The 19,921-nt window shown below is 37.9% G+C and overlaps 49 non-coding genes across 49 annotated transcripts; all 49 read right to left on the reverse strand.

The window, feature by feature from the left end:
* Positions 1 to 7,007: 7,007 nt before the first annotated feature.
* TRNAW-CCA (transfer RNA tryptophan (anticodon CCA)) lies at positions 7,008 to 7,079 on the reverse strand. The gene has a single exon. It is a non-coding gene; the product is annotated as a tRNA-Trp (tRNA).
* A 63-nt stretch (positions 7,080 to 7,142) lies between these two features.
* On the reverse strand, positions 7,143 to 7,214 carry TRNAW-CCA (transfer RNA tryptophan (anticodon CCA)). Its single transcript has one exon. It is a non-coding gene; the product is annotated as a tRNA-Trp (tRNA).
* Positions 7,215 to 7,692: 478 nt separating this feature from the next.
* TRNAW-CCA (transfer RNA tryptophan (anticodon CCA)) lies at positions 7,693 to 7,764 on the reverse strand. The gene has a single exon. It is a non-coding gene; the product is annotated as a tRNA-Trp (tRNA).
* A 205-nt stretch (positions 7,765 to 7,969) lies between these two features.
* TRNAW-CCA (transfer RNA tryptophan (anticodon CCA)) lies at positions 7,970 to 8,041 on the reverse strand. The gene has a single exon. It is a non-coding gene; the product is annotated as a tRNA-Trp (tRNA).
* Positions 8,042 to 8,107: 66 nt separating this feature from the next.
* TRNAW-CCA (transfer RNA tryptophan (anticodon CCA)) lies at positions 8,108 to 8,179 on the reverse strand. Its single transcript has one exon. It is a non-coding gene; the product is annotated as a tRNA-Trp (tRNA).
* A 339-nt stretch (positions 8,180 to 8,518) lies between these two features.
* On the reverse strand, positions 8,519 to 8,590 carry TRNAW-CCA (transfer RNA tryptophan (anticodon CCA)). The gene has a single exon. It is a non-coding gene; the product is annotated as a tRNA-Trp (tRNA).
* Positions 8,591 to 8,657: 67 nt separating this feature from the next.
* On the reverse strand, positions 8,658 to 8,729 carry TRNAW-CCA (transfer RNA tryptophan (anticodon CCA)). The gene has a single exon. It is a non-coding gene; the product is annotated as a tRNA-Trp (tRNA).
* A 482-nt stretch (positions 8,730 to 9,211) lies between these two features.
* TRNAW-CCA (transfer RNA tryptophan (anticodon CCA)) lies at positions 9,212 to 9,283 on the reverse strand. The gene has a single exon. It is a non-coding gene; the product is annotated as a tRNA-Trp (tRNA).
* Positions 9,284 to 9,903: 620 nt separating this feature from the next.
* TRNAW-CCA (transfer RNA tryptophan (anticodon CCA)) lies at positions 9,904 to 9,975 on the reverse strand. Its single transcript has one exon. It is a non-coding gene; the product is annotated as a tRNA-Trp (tRNA).
* Positions 9,976 to 10,456: 481 nt separating this feature from the next.
* TRNAW-CCA (transfer RNA tryptophan (anticodon CCA)) lies at positions 10,457 to 10,528 on the reverse strand. The gene has a single exon. It is a non-coding gene; the product is annotated as a tRNA-Trp (tRNA).
* A 342-nt stretch (positions 10,529 to 10,870) lies between these two features.
* On the reverse strand, positions 10,871 to 10,942 carry TRNAW-CCA (transfer RNA tryptophan (anticodon CCA)). Its single transcript has one exon. It is a non-coding gene; the product is annotated as a tRNA-Trp (tRNA).
* A 63-nt stretch (positions 10,943 to 11,005) lies between these two features.
* On the reverse strand, positions 11,006 to 11,077 carry TRNAW-CCA (transfer RNA tryptophan (anticodon CCA)). Its single transcript has one exon. It is a non-coding gene; the product is annotated as a tRNA-Trp (tRNA).
* Positions 11,078 to 11,279: 202 nt separating this feature from the next.
* TRNAW-CCA (transfer RNA tryptophan (anticodon CCA)) lies at positions 11,280 to 11,351 on the reverse strand. The gene has a single exon. It is a non-coding gene; the product is annotated as a tRNA-Trp (tRNA).
* Positions 11,352 to 11,414: 63 nt separating this feature from the next.
* Positions 11,415 to 11,486, reverse strand: TRNAW-CCA (transfer RNA tryptophan (anticodon CCA)). The gene has a single exon. It is a non-coding gene; the product is annotated as a tRNA-Trp (tRNA).
* Positions 11,487 to 11,553: 67 nt separating this feature from the next.
* On the reverse strand, positions 11,554 to 11,625 carry TRNAW-CCA (transfer RNA tryptophan (anticodon CCA)). Its single transcript has one exon. It is a non-coding gene; the product is annotated as a tRNA-Trp (tRNA).
* A 205-nt stretch (positions 11,626 to 11,830) lies between these two features.
* On the reverse strand, positions 11,831 to 11,902 carry TRNAW-CCA (transfer RNA tryptophan (anticodon CCA)). The gene has a single exon. It is a non-coding gene; the product is annotated as a tRNA-Trp (tRNA).
* Positions 11,903 to 12,104: 202 nt separating this feature from the next.
* TRNAW-CCA (transfer RNA tryptophan (anticodon CCA)) lies at positions 12,105 to 12,176 on the reverse strand. The gene has a single exon. It is a non-coding gene; the product is annotated as a tRNA-Trp (tRNA).
* Positions 12,177 to 12,239: 63 nt separating this feature from the next.
* On the reverse strand, positions 12,240 to 12,311 carry TRNAW-CCA (transfer RNA tryptophan (anticodon CCA)). The gene has a single exon. It is a non-coding gene; the product is annotated as a tRNA-Trp (tRNA).
* Positions 12,312 to 12,378: 67 nt separating this feature from the next.
* Positions 12,379 to 12,450, reverse strand: TRNAW-CCA (transfer RNA tryptophan (anticodon CCA)). Its single transcript has one exon. It is a non-coding gene; the product is annotated as a tRNA-Trp (tRNA).
* A 205-nt stretch (positions 12,451 to 12,655) lies between these two features.
* Positions 12,656 to 12,727, reverse strand: TRNAW-CCA (transfer RNA tryptophan (anticodon CCA)). The gene has a single exon. It is a non-coding gene; the product is annotated as a tRNA-Trp (tRNA).
* A 205-nt stretch (positions 12,728 to 12,932) lies between these two features.
* TRNAW-CCA (transfer RNA tryptophan (anticodon CCA)) lies at positions 12,933 to 13,004 on the reverse strand. The gene has a single exon. It is a non-coding gene; the product is annotated as a tRNA-Trp (tRNA).
* A 205-nt stretch (positions 13,005 to 13,209) lies between these two features.
* TRNAW-CCA (transfer RNA tryptophan (anticodon CCA)) lies at positions 13,210 to 13,281 on the reverse strand. The gene has a single exon. It is a non-coding gene; the product is annotated as a tRNA-Trp (tRNA).
* Positions 13,282 to 13,344: 63 nt separating this feature from the next.
* On the reverse strand, positions 13,345 to 13,416 carry TRNAW-CCA (transfer RNA tryptophan (anticodon CCA)). The gene has a single exon. It is a non-coding gene; the product is annotated as a tRNA-Trp (tRNA).
* A 66-nt stretch (positions 13,417 to 13,482) lies between these two features.
* Positions 13,483 to 13,554, reverse strand: TRNAW-CCA (transfer RNA tryptophan (anticodon CCA)). Its single transcript has one exon. It is a non-coding gene; the product is annotated as a tRNA-Trp (tRNA).
* Positions 13,555 to 13,758: 204 nt separating this feature from the next.
* TRNAW-CCA (transfer RNA tryptophan (anticodon CCA)) lies at positions 13,759 to 13,830 on the reverse strand. The gene has a single exon. It is a non-coding gene; the product is annotated as a tRNA-Trp (tRNA).
* Positions 13,831 to 13,893: 63 nt separating this feature from the next.
* TRNAW-CCA (transfer RNA tryptophan (anticodon CCA)) lies at positions 13,894 to 13,965 on the reverse strand. Its single transcript has one exon. It is a non-coding gene; the product is annotated as a tRNA-Trp (tRNA).
* Positions 13,966 to 14,032: 67 nt separating this feature from the next.
* On the reverse strand, positions 14,033 to 14,104 carry TRNAW-CCA (transfer RNA tryptophan (anticodon CCA)). The gene has a single exon. It is a non-coding gene; the product is annotated as a tRNA-Trp (tRNA).
* Positions 14,105 to 14,308: 204 nt separating this feature from the next.
* Positions 14,309 to 14,380, reverse strand: TRNAW-CCA (transfer RNA tryptophan (anticodon CCA)). Its single transcript has one exon. It is a non-coding gene; the product is annotated as a tRNA-Trp (tRNA).
* Positions 14,381 to 14,719: 339 nt separating this feature from the next.
* On the reverse strand, positions 14,720 to 14,791 carry TRNAW-CCA (transfer RNA tryptophan (anticodon CCA)). Its single transcript has one exon. It is a non-coding gene; the product is annotated as a tRNA-Trp (tRNA).
* A 67-nt stretch (positions 14,792 to 14,858) lies between these two features.
* TRNAW-CCA (transfer RNA tryptophan (anticodon CCA)) lies at positions 14,859 to 14,930 on the reverse strand. The gene has a single exon. It is a non-coding gene; the product is annotated as a tRNA-Trp (tRNA).
* Positions 14,931 to 15,134: 204 nt separating this feature from the next.
* TRNAW-CCA (transfer RNA tryptophan (anticodon CCA)) lies at positions 15,135 to 15,206 on the reverse strand. The gene has a single exon. It is a non-coding gene; the product is annotated as a tRNA-Trp (tRNA).
* Positions 15,207 to 15,545: 339 nt separating this feature from the next.
* On the reverse strand, positions 15,546 to 15,617 carry TRNAW-CCA (transfer RNA tryptophan (anticodon CCA)). Its single transcript has one exon. It is a non-coding gene; the product is annotated as a tRNA-Trp (tRNA).
* A 63-nt stretch (positions 15,618 to 15,680) lies between these two features.
* Positions 15,681 to 15,752, reverse strand: TRNAW-CCA (transfer RNA tryptophan (anticodon CCA)). Its single transcript has one exon. It is a non-coding gene; the product is annotated as a tRNA-Trp (tRNA).
* A 67-nt stretch (positions 15,753 to 15,819) lies between these two features.
* On the reverse strand, positions 15,820 to 15,891 carry TRNAW-CCA (transfer RNA tryptophan (anticodon CCA)). Its single transcript has one exon. It is a non-coding gene; the product is annotated as a tRNA-Trp (tRNA).
* Positions 15,892 to 16,095: 204 nt separating this feature from the next.
* On the reverse strand, positions 16,096 to 16,167 carry TRNAW-CCA (transfer RNA tryptophan (anticodon CCA)). Its single transcript has one exon. It is a non-coding gene; the product is annotated as a tRNA-Trp (tRNA).
* A 339-nt stretch (positions 16,168 to 16,506) lies between these two features.
* Positions 16,507 to 16,578, reverse strand: TRNAW-CCA (transfer RNA tryptophan (anticodon CCA)). The gene has a single exon. It is a non-coding gene; the product is annotated as a tRNA-Trp (tRNA).
* Positions 16,579 to 16,645: 67 nt separating this feature from the next.
* TRNAW-CCA (transfer RNA tryptophan (anticodon CCA)) lies at positions 16,646 to 16,717 on the reverse strand. The gene has a single exon. It is a non-coding gene; the product is annotated as a tRNA-Trp (tRNA).
* Positions 16,718 to 16,921: 204 nt separating this feature from the next.
* Positions 16,922 to 16,993, reverse strand: TRNAW-CCA (transfer RNA tryptophan (anticodon CCA)). The gene has a single exon. It is a non-coding gene; the product is annotated as a tRNA-Trp (tRNA).
* A 339-nt stretch (positions 16,994 to 17,332) lies between these two features.
* TRNAW-CCA (transfer RNA tryptophan (anticodon CCA)) lies at positions 17,333 to 17,404 on the reverse strand. Its single transcript has one exon. It is a non-coding gene; the product is annotated as a tRNA-Trp (tRNA).
* Positions 17,405 to 17,467: 63 nt separating this feature from the next.
* On the reverse strand, positions 17,468 to 17,539 carry TRNAW-CCA (transfer RNA tryptophan (anticodon CCA)). Its single transcript has one exon. It is a non-coding gene; the product is annotated as a tRNA-Trp (tRNA).
* A 60-nt stretch (positions 17,540 to 17,599) lies between these two features.
* Positions 17,600 to 17,671, reverse strand: TRNAW-CCA (transfer RNA tryptophan (anticodon CCA)). Its single transcript has one exon. It is a non-coding gene; the product is annotated as a tRNA-Trp (tRNA).
* Positions 17,672 to 17,876: 205 nt separating this feature from the next.
* TRNAW-CCA (transfer RNA tryptophan (anticodon CCA)) lies at positions 17,877 to 17,948 on the reverse strand. The gene has a single exon. It is a non-coding gene; the product is annotated as a tRNA-Trp (tRNA).
* A 474-nt stretch (positions 17,949 to 18,422) lies between these two features.
* Positions 18,423 to 18,494, reverse strand: TRNAW-CCA (transfer RNA tryptophan (anticodon CCA)). The gene has a single exon. It is a non-coding gene; the product is annotated as a tRNA-Trp (tRNA).
* A 67-nt stretch (positions 18,495 to 18,561) lies between these two features.
* On the reverse strand, positions 18,562 to 18,633 carry TRNAW-CCA (transfer RNA tryptophan (anticodon CCA)). Its single transcript has one exon. It is a non-coding gene; the product is annotated as a tRNA-Trp (tRNA).
* Positions 18,634 to 18,701: 68 nt separating this feature from the next.
* On the reverse strand, positions 18,702 to 18,773 carry TRNAW-CCA (transfer RNA tryptophan (anticodon CCA)). Its single transcript has one exon. It is a non-coding gene; the product is annotated as a tRNA-Trp (tRNA).
* A 200-nt stretch (positions 18,774 to 18,973) lies between these two features.
* TRNAW-CCA (transfer RNA tryptophan (anticodon CCA)) lies at positions 18,974 to 19,045 on the reverse strand. Its single transcript has one exon. It is a non-coding gene; the product is annotated as a tRNA-Trp (tRNA).
* A 335-nt stretch (positions 19,046 to 19,380) lies between these two features.
* TRNAW-CCA (transfer RNA tryptophan (anticodon CCA)) lies at positions 19,381 to 19,452 on the reverse strand. The gene has a single exon. It is a non-coding gene; the product is annotated as a tRNA-Trp (tRNA).
* A 67-nt stretch (positions 19,453 to 19,519) lies between these two features.
* Positions 19,520 to 19,591, reverse strand: TRNAW-CCA (transfer RNA tryptophan (anticodon CCA)). Its single transcript has one exon. It is a non-coding gene; the product is annotated as a tRNA-Trp (tRNA).
* A 68-nt stretch (positions 19,592 to 19,659) lies between these two features.
* Positions 19,660 to 19,731, reverse strand: TRNAW-CCA (transfer RNA tryptophan (anticodon CCA)). The gene has a single exon. It is a non-coding gene; the product is annotated as a tRNA-Trp (tRNA).
* Positions 19,732 to 19,921: the final 190 nt, after the last annotated feature.

The following is a 19,921-nucleotide window of genomic DNA, read 5'->3' on the forward strand; positions in this document are numbered from 1 at the left end:
ATAAAATACTCATTAAAAGTGATTTCATCTCGATTGATCAATAAATAAAAATGTACCTCGATTTATAATAACATTTTCAAAATCGACGTTTCTCGACCAGAGAAGCACATTTTGAGAATTTTTTCACTATTTTCAAATATAATTACTGAAACCATAGTTTTTGTACATTTTGCTTTATTTCAAGCAAATGTAACGATATTCATTCAAAAAACTGTTCAAATTCAATTTTATATAAGAAATCGTTGTCACGGATTTTGTATCTTGAAGAAAAAAAACATGCGATTTTTTCGGTACACTTTTTAATGCATTATTTTCTGGACATATTTATGACCCAATTCAGCTTAATTACCTATAAAATACTCATTAAAAGTGATTTCATCTCGATTGATTAATAAATAAAAATGTACCTCAATTTTTAATAACATTTTCAAAATCGACGTTTCTCGTCCAGAGAAGCACATTTTGAGAATGTTTTCACTATTTTCAAATATAACCAATGAAACCATTATTTTTGTACTTTTTGCTTTAATTCAAGCAAATGTAACGATATTCATTCAAAAAACTGTTCAAATTCAATTTTCAATAAGAAATCGTTGTCACGAATTTTGTATCCTGAAGAAAAAAAACATGCGATTTTTTCGGTACACTTTTTAATGCATTATTTTCTGGACATATTTTTGACCCAATTCAGCTTAATTACCTATAAAATACTCATTAAAAGTGATTTCATCCCGATTGATCAATAAATAAATATGTACCTCGATTTTTAATAACATTTTCAAAATCGACGTTTCTCGACCAGAGAAGCACATTTTGAGAATTTTTTCACTATTTTCAAATATAATCACTGAAACCATTATTTTTGTACTTTTTGCTTTAATCCAAGCAAATATAACGACATTCATTCAAAAAACTGTTAAAATTCAATTTTCAATAAGAAATCGTGTTCACGGATTTTGTATCTTGATGAAAAAAAACATGCAATTTTTTCGGTACACTTTTGAATGCATTTTTTTCTGGACAAATTTTTGACCGAATTTAGCTTAAATACTTATAAAATACTCATTAAAAGTGATTTCATCTCGATTGATCATGAATAAAAATGTACCTCGTTATTAGTACCATTTTCAAAATCGACGTTTCTCGACCAGAAAAGCACATTTTGAGTTTTTTTTCACTATTTTCAAATATAACCAATGAAACCATTATTTTTGTACTTTTTGCTTTAATTCAAGCAAATGTAACGATATTCATTCAAAAAACTTCAAATTCAATTTTCAATAAGAAATCGTTGTCACGGATTTTGTATCTTGAAGAAACAAAACATGCGATTTTTTCGGTACACTTTTTAATGCATTTTTTCTGGACAAAGTTTTGACCCAATTCAGCTTAATTACCTATAAAATACTCATTAAAAGTGATTTCATCTCGATTGATCAATAAATAAAAATGTACCTCGATTTTTAATAACATTTTCAAAATCGACGTTTCTCGACCAGAGAAGCACATTTTGAGAATTTTTTCACTATTTTCAAATATAATCACTGAAACCATTATTTTTGTACTTTTTGCTTTAATCCAAGCAAATATAACGACATTCATTCAAAAAACTGTTAAAATTCAATTTTCAATAAGAAATCGTGTTCACGGATTTTGTATCTTGAAGAAAAAAAACATGCGATTTTTTCGGTACACTTTTTAATGCATTTTTTTCAGGACAAAGTTTTGACCGAATTCAGCTTAATTACGTATAAAATACTCATTAAAAGTGATTTCATCTCGATTGATCAATAAATAAAAATGTACCTCGATTTATAATAACATTTTCAAAATCGACGTTTCTCGACCAGAGAAGCACATTTTGAGAATTTTTTCACTATTTTCAAATATAATTACTGAAACCATAGTTTTTGTACTTTTTGCTTTAATTCAAGCAAATGTAACGATATTCATTCAAAAAACTGTTCAAATTCAATTTTATATAAGAAATCGTTGTCACGGATTTTGTATCTTGAAGAAAAAAAACATGCGATTTTTTCGGTACACTTTTTAATGCATTATTTTCTGGACATATTTATGACCCAATTCAGCTTAATTACCTATAAAATACTCATTAAAAGTGATTTCATCTCGATTGATCAATAAATAAAAATGTACCTCGATTTTTAATAACATTTTCAAAATCGACGTTTCTCGTCCAGAGAAGCACATTTTGAGAATGTTTTCACTATTTTCAAATATAACCAATGAAACCATTATTTTTGTACTTTTTGCTTTAATTCAAGCAAATGTAACGATATTCATTCAAAAAACTGTTCAAATTCAATTTTCAATAAGAAATCGTTGTCACGGATTTTGTATCCTGAAGAAAAAAAACATGCGATTTTTTCGGTACACTTTTGAATGCATTTCTTTCTGGGCAAATTTTTGACCGAATTTAGCTTAAATACTTATAAAATACTCATTAAAAGTGATTTCATCTCGATTGATCATAAATAAAAATGTACCTCGATTATTAGTACCATTTTCAAAATCGACGTTTCTCGACCAGAGAAGCACATTTTGAGAATTTTTTCACTATTCAAAGTTTCAAAGTTTCAAAGTTTATTTTGGCATAGTTAATACAAAAGCTCATGAGGAGGGACCAAGTCTTCAAGCGACTTATTGCCCTCCTTAAATTTCTGAAGATTAACGTCAATTGTACAACAAAATGATATAAAGAATATTAAAAGAGAATAACCATAAAAAATAATATAAATTAAAATTTAAATAAAGTTTTGCAAATACATTTCTTAAGATTAACGTCAATTGTACAACAAAATGATATAAAGAATTTTGAAAGAGAATAACCATAAAAAAATAATATAAATTAAAATTTAAATATAGTTTTGCAAATACATGAATATAGTTTAATATCTTCTGTAAAGCATGACTTTTTTACTTCGTTTGATATAGAATATAAACGAGTTATGTTTTTCTTTAAATAAAACAATCAAAATCAGGAATAAATAAATAGATAAATAAAAAATAAATAAATAAATAGATTAAAGATGGCTACACACTGCCATTAAGTATATGAATTTTAAGTTTTTTTTTAACTAAAGCGAAGGATTTGGTATCACATATAAGTAAATAAATTTGGTTGTATTGTTTTACTCCTACATAAAAGATTGAGTTTAGCTTTTTTCAAATATAATCACTGAAACCATTATTTTTGTACTTTTTGCTTTAATTCAAGCAAATGTAACGATATTCATTCAAAAAACTGTTCAAATTCAATTTTCAATAAGAAATCGTTGTCACGGATTTTGTATCTTGAAGAAAAAAAACATGCGATTTTTTAAGTACACTTTTTAATGCCTTTTCTTCTGGACATATTTTTGACCGAATTCAGCTTAATTTCCTATAAAATACTCATTAAAAGTGATTTCATCTCGATTGATCAATAAATAAAAATGTACCTCGATTTTTAATAACATTTTCAAAATCGACGTTTCTCGACCAGAGAAGCACATTTTGAGAATTTTTTCACTATTTTCAAATATAATCACTGAAACCATTATTTTTGTACTTTTTGCTTTAATTCAAGCAAATGTAACGATATTCATTCAAAAAACTGTTCAAATTCAATTTTCAATAAGAAATCGTTGTCACGGATTTTGTATCCTGAAGAAAAAAACATGCGGTTTATTCGGTACACTTTTTAATGCATTATTTTCTGGACATATTTATGACCCAATTCAGCTTAATTACCTATAAAATACTCATTAAAAGTGATTTCATCTCGATTGATCAATAAATAAAAATGTACCTCGATTTTTAATAACATTTTCAAAATCGACGTTTCTCGACCAGAGAAGCACATTTTGAGAATTTTTTCACTATTTTCAAATATAATCACTGAAACCATTATTTTTGTACTTTTTGCTTTAATCCAAGCAAATATAACGACATTCATTCAAAAAACTGTTAAAATTCAATTTTCAATAAGAAATCGTGTTCACGGATTTCGTATCTTGATGAAAAAAAACATGCGATTTTTTAAGTACACTTTTTAAAGCCTTTTCTTCTGGACATATTTTTGACCGAATTCAGCTTAATTTCCTATAAAATACTCATTAAAAGTGATTTCATCTCGATTGATCAATAAATAAAAATGTACCTCGATTTTTAATAACATTTTCAAAATCGACGTTTCTCGACCAGAGAAGCACATTTAGAGAATTTTTTCACTATTTTCAAATATAATCACTGAAACCATTATTTTTGTACTTTTTGCTTTAATTCAAGCAAATGTAACGATATTCATTCAAAAAACTGTTCAAATTCAATTTTCAATAAGAAATCGTTGTCACGGATTTTGTATCCTGAAGAAAAAAAACATGCGATTTATTCGGTACACTTTTTAATGCATTATTTTCTGGACATATTTATGACCCAATTCAGCTTAATTACCTATAAAATACTCATTAAAAGCGATTTCATCTCGATTGATCAATAAATAAAAATGTACTTCGATTTTTAATAACATTTTCAAAATCGACGTTTCTCGACCAGAGAAGCACATTTTGAGAATTTTTTCACTATTTTCAAATATAATCACTGAAACCATTATTTTTGTACTTTTTGCTTTAATCCAAGCAAATATAACGACATTCATTCAAAAAACTGTTCAAATTCAATTTTCAATAAGAAATCGTGTTCACGGATTTCGTATCTTGATGAAAAAAAACATGCGATTTTTTCGGTACACTTTTGAATGCATTTTTTTCTGGACAAATTTTTGACCGAATTTAGCTTAAATACTTATAAAATACTCATTAAAAGTGATTTCATCTCGATTGATCATAAATAAAAATGTACCTCGATTATTAGTACCATTTTCAAAATCGACGTTTCTCGACCAGAAAAGCACATTTTGAGTTTTTTTTCACTATTTTCAAATATAACCAATGAAACCATTATTTTTGTACTTTTTGCTTTAATCCAAGCAAATATAACGACATTCATTCAAAAAACTGTTCAAATTCAATTTTCAATAAGAAATCGTGTTCACGGATTTCGTATCTTGATGAAAAAAAACATGCGATTTTTTCGGTACACTTTTGAATGCATTTTTTTCTGGACAAATTTTTGACCGAATTTAGCTTAAATACTTATAAAATACTCATTAAAAGTGATTTCATCTCGATTGATCAATAAATAAAAATGTACCTCGATTTTTAATAACATTTTGAAAATCGACGTTTCTCGACCAGAGAAGCACATTTTGAGAATTTTTTCACTATTTTCAAATATAATCACTGAAACCATTATTTTTGTACTTTTTGCTTTAATCCAAGCAAATATAACGACATTCATTCAAAAAACTGTTAAAATTCAATTTTCAATAAGAAATCGTGTTCACGGATTTTGTATCTTGAAGAAAAAAAACATGCGATTTTTTCGGTACAATTTTTAATGCATTTTTTTCTGGACAAAGTTTTGACCGAATTCAGCTTAATTACGTATAAAATACTCATTAAAAGTGATTTCATCTCGATTGATCAATAAATAAAAATGTACCTCGATTTATAATAACATTTTCAAAATCGACGTTTCTCGACCAGAGAAGCACATTTTGAGAATTTTTTCACTATTTTCAAATATAATTACTGAAACCATAGTTTTTGTACTTTTTGCTTTAATTCAAGCAAATGTAACGATATTCATTCAAAAAACTGTTCAAATTCAATTTTATATAAGAAATCGTTGTCACGGATTTTGTATCTTGAAGAAAAAAAACATGCGATTTTTTCGGTACACTTTTTAATGCATTATTTTCTGGACATATTTATGACCCAATTCAGCTTAATTACCTATAAAATACTCATTAAAAGTGATTTCATCTCGATTGATCAATAAATAAAAATGTACCTCGATTTTTAATAACATTTTCAAAATCGACGTTTCTCGACCAGAGAAGCACATTTTGAGAATTTTTTCACTATTTTCAAATATAATCACTGAAACCATTATTTTTGTACTTTTTGCTTTAATTCAAGCAAATGTAACGATATTCATTCAAAAAACTGTTCAAATTCAATTTTCAATAAGAAATCGTTGTCACGGATTTTGTATTGGTTTAATTGGTAGAATTTTAAAAACAACTTAAAAACTGATTTTTATTATTTCTTTGACCCGGACATGATTCGAACACGCAGCCTTCTGATCTGGAGTCAGACGCGCTACTATTGCGCCACCGAGTCCCCTTTACGAAGGTTTAATTGGTAGAATTTCTATAAACAACGTAAAAACTAAATTTTATTATTTGTTTGACCCGGACGTGATTGGAACACGCAGCCTTCTGTTCTGGAGTCAGACGTGCTACCATTGCGCCACCAAGCCCCCTTTACGAAGGTTTAATTGGTAGAATTTTAAAAACAACTTAAAAACTGATTTTTATTATGTCTTTGACCCGGACGTGATTCGAACACGCAGCCTTCTGATCTGGTTTCAGAAGCGCTACCATTGCGCCACCGAGCCCCCTGAACGAAGGTTAAATTGGTAGAATTTCTATAAACAACGGAAAAACTAAATTTTATTATTTGTTTGACCCGGACGTGATTCGAACACGCGGCCTTCTGATCTGGAGTCAGACGTGCTACCATTGCACCAAAGAGCCCCCCTTACGAAGGTTTAATTGGTAGAATTTTAAAAACAACTTAAAAACTGACTTTTATTCTTTCTTTGACCCGGACGTGATTCCAACACGCAGCCTTCTGACCTGGAGTCAGAAGCGCTACTATTGCGCCACCGAGCTCCCGTTACGAAGTTTAATTGGTAGAATTCTATAAACAACATAAAAACTAAGTTTTAATTATTTCTTTGACCCAGACCTGATTCGAACACGCAGCCTTCTGAACTGGTGTCAGACGCACTACCATTGCGCCACCGAGCCCCCTTTACGAAGGTTTAATTGGTAGAATTCTAAAAACAACTTAAAAACTAAGTTTTAATTATTTCTTTGACCCAGACGTGATTCGAACACGCAGCCTTCTGATCTGGTGTCAGACGCGCTACCATTGCGCCACCGAGCCCCCTGACGGTTCAATTGGTAGAATTTCTATAAACAACGTAAAAACTAACCTTTATTATTTGTTTGACCCGGACGTGATTCGAACACGCAGCCTTCTGATCTGGAGTCAGACGCGCTACCATTGCGCCACCGAGTCCCCTTTACGAAGGTTTAATTGGTAGAATTTCTATAAACAACGTAAAAACTGATTTTTATTATTTCTTTGACCCGGACGTGATTCCAACACGCAGCCTTCTGATCTGGAGTCAGACGCGCTACTATTGCGCCACCGAGCCCCCTGACGGTTTAAATGGTAGAATTTCTATAAACAACGTAAAAACTAAATTTTATTATTTGTTTGGCCCGGACGTGATTTGAACACGCAGCCTTCTGTTCTGGAGTCAGACGCGCTTTCATTGCGCCACCGAGCCCCCGTTACGAAGGTTTAATTGGTAGAATTTTAAAAACAACTTAAAAACTGATTTTTATTATTTCTTTGACCCGAACGTGATGCCAACACGCAGCCTTCTGATCTGGAGTCAGACGCGCTACTATTGCGCCACCGAGTCCCCTTTACGACGGTTTAATTGGTAGAATTCTAAAAACAACTTAAAAACTGACTTTTATTCTTTCTTTGACCCGGACGTGATTCGAACACGCAGCCTTCTGATCTGGAGTCAGACGCGCTACTATTGCGCCACCGAGCCCCGTTTACGAAGGTTTAATTGGTAGAATTCTAAAAACAACTTAAAAACTGACTTTTATTCTTTCTTTGACCCGGACGTGATTCGAACACGCAGCCTTCTGATCTGGTTTCAGAAGCACTACCATTGCGCCACCGAGCCCCCTGAACGAAGGTTAAATTGGTAGAATTTCTATAAACAACGGAAAAACTAAATTTTATTATTTGTTTGACCCGGACGAGATTCGAACACGCAGCCTTCTGATCTGGAGTCAGACGCGCTACCATTGCGCCACCGAGCCCCCTTTACGAAGGTTTAATTGGTAGAATTTTAAAAACCACTTAAAAACTGATTTTTATTATTTCTTTGACCCGGACGTGATTCCAACACGCAGCCTTCTGATCTGGAGTCAGACGCGCTACCATTGCGCCACCGAGTCCCCTTTACGAAGGTTTAATTGGTAGAATTCTAAAAACAACTTAAAAACTGACTTTTATTCTTTCTTTGACCCGGACGTGATTCCAACACGCAGCCTTCTGATCTGGAGTCAGAAGCGCTACTATTGCGCCACCGAGCTCCCGTTACGAAGTTTAATTGGTAGAATTCTATAAACAACATAAAAACTAAGTTTTAATTATTTCTTTGACCCAGACCTGATTCGAACACGCAGCCTTCTGATCTGGTGTCAGACGCACTACCATTGCGCCACCGAGCCCCCTGACGGTTTAATTGGTAGAATTTCTATAAACAACTTAAAAACTAACCTTTATTATTTGTTTGACCCGGACGTGATTCGAACACGCAGCCTTCTGATCTGGAGTCAGACGCGCTACCATTGCGCCACCGAGTCCCCTTTACGAAGGTTTAATTGGTAGAATTTCTATAAACAACGTAAAAACTAAATTTTATTATTTGTTTGACCCGGACGTGATTCGAACACGCAGCCTTCTGATCTGGAGTCAGACGCGCTACCATTGCGCCACCGAGTCCCCTTTACGAAGGTTTAATTGGTAGAATTTCTATAAACAACGTAAAAACTAAATTTTATTATTTGTTTGACCCGGACGTGATTCGAACACGCAGCCTTCTGTTCTGGAGTCAGACGCTCTACCATTGCGCCACCGAGCCCCCATTTCGAAGGTTTCATTGGTAGAATTTTAAAAACAACTTAAAAACTGATTTTTATTATTTCTTTGACCCGGACGTGATTCCAACACAAAGCCTTCTGATCTGGAGTCAGATGCGCTACCATTGCACCACCGAGCCCCCCTTACGAAGGTTTAATTGGTAGAATTTTAAAAACAACTTAAAAACTGATTTTTATTATTTCTTTGACCCGGACGTGATTCCAACACGCAGCCTTCTGATCTGGTTTCAGAAGCGCTACCATTGCGCCACCGAGCCCCCTGAACGAAGGTTAAATTGGTAGAATTTCTATAAACAACGGAAAAACTAAATTTTATGATTTGTTTGACCCGGACGTGATTCGAACACGCAGCCTTCTGATCTGGAGTCAGACGCGCTACCACTGCGCCACCGAGCCCCCTTTACGAAGGTTTAATTGGTAGAATTTTAAAAACAACTTAAAAACTGACTTTTATTCTTTCTTTGACCCGGACGTGATTCCAACACGCAGCCTTCTAATCTGGAGTCAGAAGCGCTACTATTGCGCCACCGAGCTCCCGTTACGAAGTTTAATTGGTAGAATTCTATAAACAACATAAAAACTAAGTTTTAATTATTTCTTTGACACGAACGTGATTCCAACACGCAGCCTTCTGATCTGGAGTCAGACGCGCTACTATTGCGCCACCGAGTCCCCTTTACGAAGGTTTAATTGGTAGAATTCTAAAAACAACTTAAAAACTGACTTTTATTCTTTCTTTGACCCGGACGTGATTCGAACACGCAGCCTTCTGATCTGGTTTCAGAAGCGCTGCCATTGCGCCACCGAGCCTCCTGAACGAAGGTTAAATTGGTAGAATTTCTATAAACAACGGAAAAACTAAATTTTATTATTTGTTTGACCCGGACGTGATTCGAACACGCAGCCTTCTGATCTGGTTTCAGAAGCGCTACCATTGCGCCACCGAGCCCCCTGAACGAAGGTTAAATTGGTAGAATTTCTATAAACAACGGAAAAACTAAATTTTATTATTTGTTTGACCCGGACGTGATTCGAACACGCAGCCTTCTGATCTGGAGTCAGACGCGCTACCACTGCGCCACCGAGCCCCCTTTACGAAGGTTTAATTGGTAGAATTTTAAAAACAACTTAAAAACTGACTTTTATTCTTTCTTTGACCCGGACGTGATTCCAACACGCAGCCTTCTGATCTGGAGTCAGAAGCGCTACTATTGCGCCACCGAGCTCCCGTTACGAAGTTTAATTGGTAGAATTCTATAAACAACATAAAAACTAAGTTTTAATTATTTCTTTGACACGAACGTGATTCCAACACGCAGCCTTCTGATCTGGAGTCAGACGCGCTACTATTGCGCCACCGAGTCCCCTTTACGAAGGTTTAATTGGTAGAATTCTAAAAACAACTTAAAAACTGACTTTTATTCTTTCTTTGACCCGGACGTGATTCGAACACGCAGCCTTCTGATCTGGTTTCAGAAGCGCTGCCATTGCGCCACCGAGCCTCCTGAACGAAGGTTAAATTGGTAGAATTTCTATAAACAACGGAAAAACTAAATTTTATTATTTGTTTGACCCGGACGTGATTCGAACACGCAGCCTTCTGTTCTGGAGTCAGACGCGCTACCATTGCGCCACCGAGCCCCCATTACGAAGGTTTTATTGGTAGAATTTTAAAAACAACTTAAAAACTGATTTTCATTATTTCTTTGACCCGGAGGTGATTCCAACACAAAGCCTTCTGATCTGGAGTCAGACGCGCTACCATTGCGCCGCCGAGCCCCCCTTACGAAGGTTTAATTAGTAGAATTTTAAAAACAAATTAAAAGCTGATTTTTATTATTTCTTGGACCCGGACGTGATATTAACACGCAGCCTTCTGATCTGGAGTCAGACGCGCTACTATTGCGCCACCGAGCCCCCTTTACGAAGTTTAATTGGTAGAATTCTATAAACAACTTAAAAACTAAGTTTTAATTATTTCTTTGACCCAGACGTGATTCGAACACGCAGCCTTCTGATCTGGTGTCAGACGCGCTACCATTGCGCCACCGAGCCCCCTGACGGTTTAATTCGTAGAATTTCTATACACAACGTAAAAACTAACCTTTATTATTTGTTTGACCCGGACGTGATTCGAACACGCAGCCTTCTGTTCTGGAGTCAGACGCGCTACCATTGCGCCACCGAGCCCCTTTACGAAGTTTAATTGGTAGAATTTTAAAAACAACTTAAAAACTGATTTTTATTATTTCTTTGACCCGGACGTGATTCCAACACGCAGCCTTCTGAACTGGAGTCAGACGCCCTACTATTGCGCCACCGAGCCCCCTTTACGAAGTTTAATTGGTAGAATTCTATAAACAACTTAAAAACTAAGTTTTAATTATTTCTTTGACCCAGACGTGATTCGAACACGCAGCCATCTGATCTGGTGTCAGACGCGCTACCATTGCGCCACCGAGCCCCCTGACGGTTTAATTGGTAGAATTTCTATAAACAACGTAAAAAATAACCTTTATTATTTGTTTGACCCGGACGTGATTCGAACACGCAGCCTTCTGATCTGGAGTCAGACGCGCTACCATTGCGCCACCGAGTCCCCTTTTCGAAGCTTTAATTGGTAGAATTTCTATAAACAACGTAAAAACTAAATTTTATTATTTGTTTGACCCGGACGTGATTCGAACACGCAGCCTTCTGTTCTGGAGTCAGACGCGCTACCATTGCGCCACCGAGCCCCCATTACGAAGGTTTTATTGGTAGAATTTTAAAAACAACTTAAAAACTGATTTTTATTATTTCTTTGACCCGGACGTGATTCCAACACAAAGCCTACTGATCTGGAGTCAGACGCGCTACCATTGCGCCGCCGAGCCCCCCTTACGAAGGTTTAACTGGTAGAATTCTATAAACAACTTAAAAACTAAGTTTTAATTATTTCTTTGACCCAGACGTGATTCGAACACGCAGCCTTCTGATCTGGTGTCAGACGCGCTACCATTGCGCCACCGAGCCCCCTGACGGTTTAATTGGTAGAATTTCTATACACAACGTAAAAACTAACCTTTATTATTTGTTTGACCCGGACGTGATTCGAACACGCAGCCGTCCGTTCTGGAGTCAGACGCGCTACCATTAAGCCACCGAGCCCCCATTACGAAGGTTTTATTGGTAGAATTTTAAAAACAACTTAAAAACTAAGTTTTAATTATTTCTTTGACCCAGACGTGATTCGAACACGCAGCCTTCTGATCTGGTGTCAGACGCGCTACCATTGCGCCACCGAGCCCCCTGACGGTTTAATTGGTAGAATTTCTATACACAACGTAAAAACTAACCTTTATTATTTGTTTGACCCGGACGTGATTCGAACACGCAGCCTTCTGTTCTGGAGTCAGACGCGCTACCATTGCGCCACCGAGTCCCCTTTTCGAAGCTTTAATTGGTAGAATTTCTATAAACAACGTAAAAACTAAATTTTATTATTTGTTTGACCCGGACGTGATTCGAACACGCAGCCTTCTGTTCTGGAGTCAGACGCGCTACCATTGCGCCACCGAGCCCCCATTACGAAAGTTTTATTGGTAGAATTTTAAAAACAACTTAAAAACTGATTTTTATTATTTCTTTGACCCGGACGTGATTCCAACACAAAGCCTACTGATCTGGAGTCAGACGCGCTACCATTGCGCCACCGAGTCCCCTTTTCGAAGCTTTAATTGGTAGAATTTCTATAAACAACGTAAAAAATAAATTTTATTATTTGTTTGACCCGGACGTGATTCGAACACGCAGCCTTCTGTTCTGGAGTCAGACGCGCTACCATTGCGCCACCGAGCCCCCATTACGAAGGTTTTATTGGTAGAATTTTAAAAACAACTTAAAAACTGATTTTTATTATTTCTTTGACCCGGACGTGATTCCAACACAAAGCCTACTGATCTGGAGTCAGACGCGCTACCATTGCGCCGCCGAGTCCCCTTTTCGAAGCTTTAATTGGTAGAATTTCTATAAACAACGTAAAAAATAAATTTTATTATTTGTTTGACCCGGACGTGATTCGAACACGCAGCCTTCTGTTCTGGAGTCAGACGCGCTACCATTGCGCCACCGAGCCCCCATTACGAAGGTTTTATTGGTAGAATTTTAAAAACAACTTAAAAACTGATTTTTATTATTTCTTTGACCCGGACGTGATTCCAACACAAAGCCTACTGATCTGGAGTCAGACGCGCTACCATTGCGCCGCCGAGCCCCCCTTACGAAGGTTTAACTGGTAGAATTCTATAAACAACTTAAAAACTAAGTTTTAATTATTTCTTTGACCCAGACGTGATTCGAACACGCAGCCTTCTGATCTGGTGTCAGACGCGCTACCATTGCGCCACCGAGCCCCCTGACGGTTTAATTGGTAGAATTTCTATACACAACGTAAAAACTAACCTTTATTATTTGTTTGACCCGGACGTGATTCGAACACGCAGCCTTCTGTTCTGGAGTCAGACGCGCTACCATTGCGCCACCGAGCCCCCATTTCGAAGGTTTTATTGGTAGAATTTTAAAAACTACTTAAAAACTGATTTTTATTATTTCTTTGACCCGGACGTGATTCGAACACGCAGCCTTCTGTTCTGGAGTCAGACGCGCTACCATTGCGCCACCGAGCCCCCATTACGAAGGTTTTATTGGTAGAATTTTAAAAACAACTTTAAAACTGATTTTTATTATTTCTTTGACCCGGACGTGATTCCAACACGCAGCCTTCTGATCTGGAGTCAGACGCGCTACTATTGCGCCACCGAGCCCCCTTTACGAAGTTTAATTGGTAGAATTCTATAAACAACTTAAAAACTAAGTTTTAATTATTTCTATGACCCAGACGTGATTCGAACACGCAGCCTTCTGATCTGGTGTCAGACGCGCTACCATTGCGCCACCGAGCCCCCTGACGGTTTAATTGGTAGAATTTCTATAAACAACGTAAAAACTAACCTTTATTATTTGTTTGACCCGGACGTGATTCGAACACGCAGCCTTCTGATCTGGAGTCAGACGCGCTACCATTGCGCCACCGAGTCCCCTTTACGAAGGTTTAATTGGTAGAATTTCTATAAACAACGTAAAAACTAAATTTTATTATTTGTTTGACCCGGACGTGATTCGAACACGCAGCCTTCTGTTCTGGAGTCAGACGCGCTACCATTGCGCCACCGAGCCCCCATTACGAAGGTTTTATTGGTAGAATTTTAAAAACAACTTAAAAACTGATTTTTATTATTTCTTTGACCCGGACGTGATTCCAACGCAAAGCCTACTGATCTGGAGTCAGACGCGCTACCATTTCGCCGCCGAGCCCCCTTACGAAGGTTTAATTGGTAGAATTCTATAAACAACTTAAAAACTAAGTTTTAATTATTTCATTGACCCAGACGTGATTCGAACACGCAGCCTTCTGATCTGGTGTCAGACGCGCTACCATTGCGCCACCGAGCCCCCTGACGGTTTAATTGGTAGAATTTCTATACACAACGTAAAAACTAACCTTTATTATTTGTTTGACCCGGACGTGTTTCGAACACGCAGCCTTCTGTTCTAGAGTCAGACGCGCTACCATTGCGCCACCGAGCCCCAATTACGAAGGTTTTATTGGTAGAATTTTAAAAACAACTTAAAAACTGATCTTTATTATTTCTTTGACCCGGACGTGATTCCAACACGCAGCCTTCTGATCTGGAGTCAGACGCGCTACTATTGCGCCACCGAGCCCCCTTTACGAAGTTTAATTGGTAGAATTCTATAAACAACTTAAAAACTAAGTTTTAATTATTTCTATGACCCAGACGTGATTCGAACACGCAGCCTTCTGATCTGGTGTCAGACGCGCTACCATTGCGCCACCGAGTCCCCTTTACGAAGGTTTAATTGGTAGAATTTCTATAAACAACGTAAAAACTAAATTTTATTATTTGTTTGACCCGGACGTGATTCGAACACGCAGCCTTCTGTTCTGGAGTCAGACGCGCTACCATTGCGCCACCGAGCCCCCATTACGAAGGTTTTATTGGTAGAATTTTAAAAACAACTTAAAAACTGATTTTTATTATTTCTTTGACCCGGACGTGATTCCAACGCAAAGCCTACTGATCTGGAGTCAGACGCGCTACCATTTCGCCGCCGAGCCCCCTTACGAAGGTTTAATTGGTAGAATTCTATAAACAACTTAAAAACTAAGTTTTAATTATTTCATTGACCCAGACGTGATTCGAACACGCAGCCTTCTGATCTGGTGTCAGACGCGCTACCATTGCGCCACCGAGCCCCCTGACGGTTTAATTGGTAGAATTTCTATACACAACGTAAAAACTAACCTTTATTATTTGTTTGACCCGGACGTGTTTCGAACACGCAGCCTTCTGTTCTAGAGTCAGACGCGCTACCATTGCGCCACCGAGCCCCAATTACGAAGGTTTTATTGGTAGAATTTTAAAAACAACTTAAAAACTGATCTTTATTATTTCTTTGACCCGGACGTGATTCCAACACGCAGCCTTCTGATCTGGAGTCAGACGCGCTACTATTGCGCCACCGAGCCCCCTTTACGAAGTTTAATTGGTAGAATTCTATAAACAACTTAAAAACTAAGTTTTAATTATTTCTATGACCCAGACGTGATTCGAACACGCAGCCTTCTGATCTGGTGTCAGACGCGCTACCATTGCGCCACCGAGCCCCCTGACGGTTTAATTGGTAGAATTTCTATAAACAACGTAAAAACTAACCTTTATTATTTGTTTGACCCGGACGTGATTCGAACACGCAGCCTTCTGATCTGGAGTCAGACGCGCTACCATTGCGCCACCGAGTCCCCTTTACGAAGGTTTAATTGGTAGAATTTCTATAAACAACGTAAAAACTAAATTTTATTATTTGTTTGACCCGGACGTGATTCGAACACGCAGCCTTCTGTTCTGGAGTCAGACGCGCTACCATTGCGCCACCGAGCCCCCATTACGAAGGTTTTATTGGTAGAATTTTAAAAACAACTTAAAAACTGATTTTTATTATTTCTTTGACCCGGACGTGATTCCAACGCAAAGCCTACTGATCTGGAGTCAGACGCGCTACCATTTCGCCGCCGAGCCCCCTTACGAAGGTTTAATTGGTAGAATTCTATAAACAACTTAAAAACTAAGTTTTAATTATTTCATTGACCCAGACGTGATTCGAACACGCAGCCTTCTGATCTGGTGTCAGACGCGCTACCATTGCGCCACCGAGCCCCCTGACGGTTTAATTGGTAGAATTTCTATACACAACGTAAAAACTAACCTTTATTATTTGTTTGACCCGGACGTGTTTCGAACACGCAGCCTTCTGTTCTAGAGTCAGACGCGCTACCATTGCGCCACCGAGCCCCAATTACGAAGGTTTTATTGGTAGAATTTTAAAAACAACTTAAAAACTGATCTTTATTATTTCTTTGACCCGGACGTGATTCCAACACGCAGCCTTCTGATCTGGAGTCAGACGCGCTACTATTGCGCCACCGAGCCCCCTTTACGAAGTTTAATTGGTAGAATTCTATAAACAACTTAAAAACTAAGTTTTAATTATTTCTATGACCCAGACGTGATTCGAACACGCAGCCTTCTGATCTGGTGTCAGACGCGCTACCATTGCGCCACCGAGTCCCCTTTACGAAGGTTTAATTGGTAGAATTTCTATAAACAACGTAAAAACTAAATTTTATTATTTGTTTGACCCGGACGTGATTCGAACACGCAGCCTTCTGTTCTGGAGTCAGACGCGCTACCATTGCGCCACCGAGCCCCCATTACGAAGGTTTTATTGGTAGAATTTTAAAAACAACTTAAAAACTGATTTTTATTATTTCTTTGACCCGGACGTGATTCCAACGCAAAGCCTACTGATCTGGAGTCAGACGCGCTACCATTTCGCCGCCGAGCCCCCTTACGAAGGTTTAATTGGTAGAATTCTATAAACAACTTAAAAACTAAGTTTTAATTATTTCATTGACCCAGACGTGATTCGAACACGCAGCCTTCTGATCTGGTGTCAGACGCGCTACCATTGCGCCACCGAGCCCCCTGACGGTTTAATTGGTAGAATTTCTATACACAACGTAAAAACTAACCTTTATTATTTGTTTGACCCGGACGTGTTTCGAACACGCAGCCTTCTGTTCTAGAGTCAGACGCGCTACCATTGCGCCACCGAGCCCCAATTACGAAGGTTTTATTGGTAGAATTTTAAAAACAACTTAAAAACTGATCTTTATTATTTCTTTGACCCGGACGTGATTCCAACACGCAGCCTTCTGATCTGGAGTCAGACGCGCTACTATTGCGCCACCGAGCCCCCTTTACGAAGTTTAATTGGTAGAATTCTATAAACAACTTAAAAACTAAGTTTTAATTATTTCTATGACCCAGACGTGATTCGAACACGCAGCCTTCTGATCTGGTGTCAGACGCGCTACCATTGCGCCACCGAGCCCCCTGACGGTTTAATTGGTAGAATTTCTATAAACAACGTAAAAACTAACCTTTATTATTTGTTTGACCCGGACGTGATTCGAACACGCAGCCTTCTGATCTGGAGTCAGACGCGCTACCATTGCGCCACCGAGTCCCCTTTACGAAGGTTTAATTGGTTTATAAACAACGTAAAAACTAAATTTTATTATTTGTTTGACCCGGACGTGATTCGAACACGCAGCCTTCTGTTCTGGAGTCAGACGCGCTACCATTGCGCCACCGAGCCCCCATTACGAAGGTTTTATTGGTAGAATTTTAAAAACAACTTAAAAACTGATTTTTATTATTTCTTTGACCCGGACGTGATTCCAACGCAAAGCCTACTGATCTGGAGTCAGACGCGCTACCATTGCGCCGCCGAGCCCCCCTTACGAAGGTTTAATTGGTAGAATTCTATAAACAACTTAAAAACTAAGTTTTAATTATTTCATTGACCCAGACGTGATTCGAACACGCATCCTTCTGATCTGGTGTCAGACGCGCTACCATTGCGCCACCGAGCCCCCTGACGGTTTAATTGGTAGAATTTCTATACACAACGTAAAAACTAACCTTTATTATTTGTTTGACCCGGACGTGATTCGAACACGCAGCCTTCTGTTCTAGAGTCAGACGCGCTACCATTGCGCCACCGAGCCCCAATTACGAAGGTTTTATTGGTAGAATTTTAAAAACAACTTAAAAACTGATCTTTATTATTTCTTTGACCCGGACGTGATTCCAACACGCAGCCTTCTGATCTGGAGTCAGACGCGCTACTATTGCGCCACCGAGCCCCCTTTACGAAGTTTAATTGGTAGAATTCTATAAACAACTTAAAAACTAAGTTTTAATTATTTCTTTGACCCAGACGTGATTCGAAGACGCAGCCTTCTGATCTGGTGTCAGACGCGCTACCATTGCACCACCGAGCCCCCTGACGGTTTAATTGGTAGAATTTCTATAAACAACGTAAAAACTAACCTTTATTATTTGTTTGACCCGGACGTGATTCGAACACGCAGCCTTCTGATCTGGAGTCAGACGCGCTACCATTGCGCCACCGAGTCCCCTATACGAAGGTTTAATTGGTAGAATTTCTATAAACAACGTAAAAACTAAATTTTATTATTTGTTTGACCCGGACGTGATTCGAACACGCAGCCTTCTGTTCTGGAGTCAGACGCGCTACCATTGCGCCACCGAGCCCCCATTAGGAAGGTTTTATTGGGTAGAAGTTTAAAAACAACTTAAAAACTAAGTTTTAATTATTTCTTTGACCCAGACGTGATTCGAACACGCAGCCTTCTGATCTGGTGTCAGACGCGCTACCATTGCGCCACCGAGCCCCCTGACGGTTTAATTGGTAGAATTTCTATACACAACTTAAAACTAACCTTTATTATTTGTTTGACCCGGACGTGATTCGAACACGCAGCCTTCTATTCTGGAGTCAGACGCGCTACTATTGCGCCACCGAGCCCCCTTTACGAAGTTTAATTGGTAGAATTCTATAAACAACTTAAAAACTAAGTTTTAATTATTTCTTTGACCCAGACGTGATTCGAACACGCAGCCTTCTGATCTGGTGTCAGACGCGCTACCATTGCGCCACCGAGCCCCCTGACGGTTTAATTGGTAGAATTTCTATACACAACTTAAAACTAACCTTTATTATTTGTTTGACCCGGACGTGATTCGAACACGCAGCCTTCTATTCTGGAGTCAGACGCGCTACTATTGCGCCACCGAGCCCCCTTTACGAAGTTTAATTGGTAGAATTCTATAAACAACTTAAAAACTAAGTTTTAATTATTTCTTTGACCCAGACGTGATTCGAAGACGCAGCCTTCTGATCTGGTGTCAGACGCGCTACCATTGCGCCACCGAGCCCCCTGACGGTTTAATTGGTAGAATTTCTATAAACAACGTAAAAACTAACCTTTATTATTTGTTTGACCCGGACGTGATTCGAACACGCAGCCTTCTGATCTGGAGTCAGACGCGCTACCATTGCGCCACCGAGTCCCCTATACGAAGGTTTAATTGGTAGAATTTCTATAAACAACGTAAAAACTAAATTTTATTATTTGTTTGACCCGGACGTGATTCGAACACGCAGCCTTCTGTTCTGGAGTCAGACGCGCTACCATTGCGCCACCGAGCCCCCATTAGGAAGGTTTTATTGGGTAGAAGTTTAAAAACAACTTAAAAACTAAGTTTTAATTATTTCTTTGACCCAGACGTGATTCGAACACGCAGCCTTCTGATCTGGTGTCAGACGCGCTACCATTGCGCCACCGAGCCCCCTGACGGTTTAATTGGTAGAATTTCTATACACAACTTAAAACTAACCTTTATTATTTGTTTGACCCGGACGTGATTCGAACACGCAGCCTTCTATTCTGGAGTCAGACGCGCTACCATTGCGCCACCGAGCCCCCATTACGAAGGTTTTATTGGTAGAATTTTAAAAACTGATTTTTATTATTTCTTT

The sequence above is a fragment of the Phalangium opilio genome, unplaced genomic scaffold, assembly GCF_054372755.1.
Source record: "Phalangium opilio isolate 3A_F unplaced genomic scaffold, DU_Popi_V2 ptg000031l_1, whole genome shotgun sequence".
Classification (NCBI taxonomy): domain Eukaryota; kingdom Metazoa; phylum Arthropoda; class Arachnida; order Opiliones; family Phalangiidae; genus Phalangium; species Phalangium opilio.